The sequence below is a fragment of the Nuphar pumila genome, chromosome 7 (assembly GCF_984573655.1).
Source record: "Nuphar pumila chromosome 7, dmNupPumi1.hap1.1, whole genome shotgun sequence".
In the NCBI taxonomy this organism is placed as follows: Eukaryota; Viridiplantae; Streptophyta; class Magnoliopsida; order Nymphaeales; family Nymphaeaceae; genus Nuphar; species Nuphar pumila.
Genome location: NC_143255.1, coordinates 122,328,155 through 122,330,302, shown reverse-complemented (window position 1 = coordinate 122,330,302; position 2,148 = coordinate 122,328,155). Strand labels below are relative to the sequence as shown.

The following is a 2,148-nucleotide window of genomic DNA, read 5'->3' as shown; positions in this document are numbered from 1 at the left end:
TGCTATACTGAACAACAAACTACCAAGTGACTTTTATGACCTTATGCATTGAGTGCTAGATTTGATCTAATTACTTGCTCTCTAGATTGATATTTTGCTCGTTAGGGAAGCCCATGTTTGTCGGGTGCAATCAAAAGCAGCTTCGTTGATTTGTTGGTTTTCATAAATCCATCAAATCTGGATTTTTTAGGATTTTTTATCTTGTTGAAGTCCGTTGGATCTAGCTCTGGGTACCATTTCTGTGTATCCTTTTAGCATATGTAAAAGATTGCAGCTCTATCTGGGTCTTGGGAAAGCATCATGATGGATAGCTTGAAATCAAACACTTTTCTTTCGAGTACTTAACGTTGCATGCTTTTTTGTGCCTGGTGATAGGAACATTAGGATTTATGCTATGTCACATGGGTGCGGGAGCGGGAGTGGGGCACTTTCAAAAAATTTGGGTGCGGGGGTGCCGATATAAAGTTTTAACAGTTAACAACATTAACACTAATGAAATATTTTATTTCAAGGAAAACGATAACACTTACAGGAATCTAATAAAAAAAATTATTTCAAGGAAAACGTTTAAACAGATTGTGTATACACAAATTTTTTTTCTACTTAACGATCAATGTTAACAACCCGATAGCCAACAACAAAATCACATAAATCAGTCATAAAAAAATCGAATCACAAATGCAGAGTTCAGCCTCTTTCACGCACGCATGATTACAGGATATAGCATCATCAATTCATCGAGAAATTTTGAAAAGCCCAAAACCCCCAATTGAAAATGAGAGTGAGAAAGAGAGCGACTGAGAGTGAGAGACAGAGAGAGTGACGGAGAGAAGAGAGAGAGAAGAGAGAGAGAGAGAGAGAGAGAGAGAGAGAGAGAGAGAGACCTGATAACTCAGGAGCGGCCGGAAGGAGGCGGCGTGGGCGAAGGAGTGGGCGTCGGCTACAGGAAGCAAACTAGGGAGGATTAGGGCAAAAAAAAATTTGCCCTCATCCTCCTCGCCTCAGCCCTTTTCATTGGGCATTTTTTTTTGTCTAAAAATTGGACACAAATGACCCTGGGTGCATTGACCGCACCCAGGGTCCGGTTGACCACACCGGCTGCCACACCCGCATGCATACCCGCATCGCGTCTCGTCGATGCGGGTGCGGCACCCGGTTGGCCAAATCCCTATGACTTAGGATTTATGGTTCTTATGGAAAAACATATTTGCCTAGTTTGAAGATTGCTGATCTATATATTCATTAACAGTATATAAAGCCCAACTGTGTTCTGCTCATCTTTTCAGCTCTTACTGGTAATGATGTTAATTCTGTGTATGAGTGTGTTCTCATGTTTCTTTTGCCATTAGATGATGAAAAATTCTTTTCCTCATTGTCCTCCTCTGTAATTGTTTATGATGAACGCTTTTCACAATATTTGAATCTGGGAATTTTGTTTGTGAAACTAGCAATCATTTATGAACTCTTGCAGTGGATAGCACAAGAGTGATGCTGGGAACCTTCAGTCCTCAGCAGGAGCCTTACACATATGAACTGGAGGAAGAGACTACACCTTCTGGAATGTTTGCAAGAGGCTCCTATTCAGCCAGAACAAAGGTAGGTATCACTTCAGTTGGTTGAGGTTCAAACTCTAGAGCAAGTCTGCACAATCTGTTTACTCATTTTTAACTCATGCCTAAATCTTTCTTCGCCTTTGTTGTACCAGTTTGTGGATGATGATGGCAAGGTTTACCTGGACATCAACTACAACTTTGAGATCCGAAAAGAATGGTCATCCTCCTCCTGAGTTAGTTTCCTGGTCCTTGGCCAGAAGTCTGATTATCTGTTAACTCATCTGTAGTGATGTATGTAGATTAAAGTCCTGTATGCTGTAACCATTTTTATTTGACGTCTCCAATTTTAAGTAGATGTGGTACTGTGAATTATATAATTGTGGTGACCGGGGCTTGGTTATCCGTTTCGGGTAACCTTGAGTGTGCTGATGGCTGGTTTTTTGGCCATGAAAGCATTCTGGCCGCTCTGCTAATAGCGTTGGATTGTTTGACAGTCTGTACATGGAGAACTTCTTGTACTGAAAGAAAAACTGGAGAAACAGTAACGTGCATGCATCATTTCAAGCCTTAAATTTAAGTAATCTCTTTGGATGTA

At 40.8% G+C, this 2,148-nt stretch overlaps 1 long non-coding RNA gene across 1 annotated transcript; it reads left to right on the top strand.

Moving 5' to 3' along the window:
* Positions 1–1,448: 1,448 nt before the first annotated feature.
* On the top strand, positions 1,449–2,148 carry LOC149833259 (uncharacterized). Its single transcript, XR_016433153.1, has 2 exons — positions 1,449–1,596; positions 1,706–2,148. It is a non-coding gene; the product is annotated as an uncharacterized LOC149833259 (long non-coding RNA).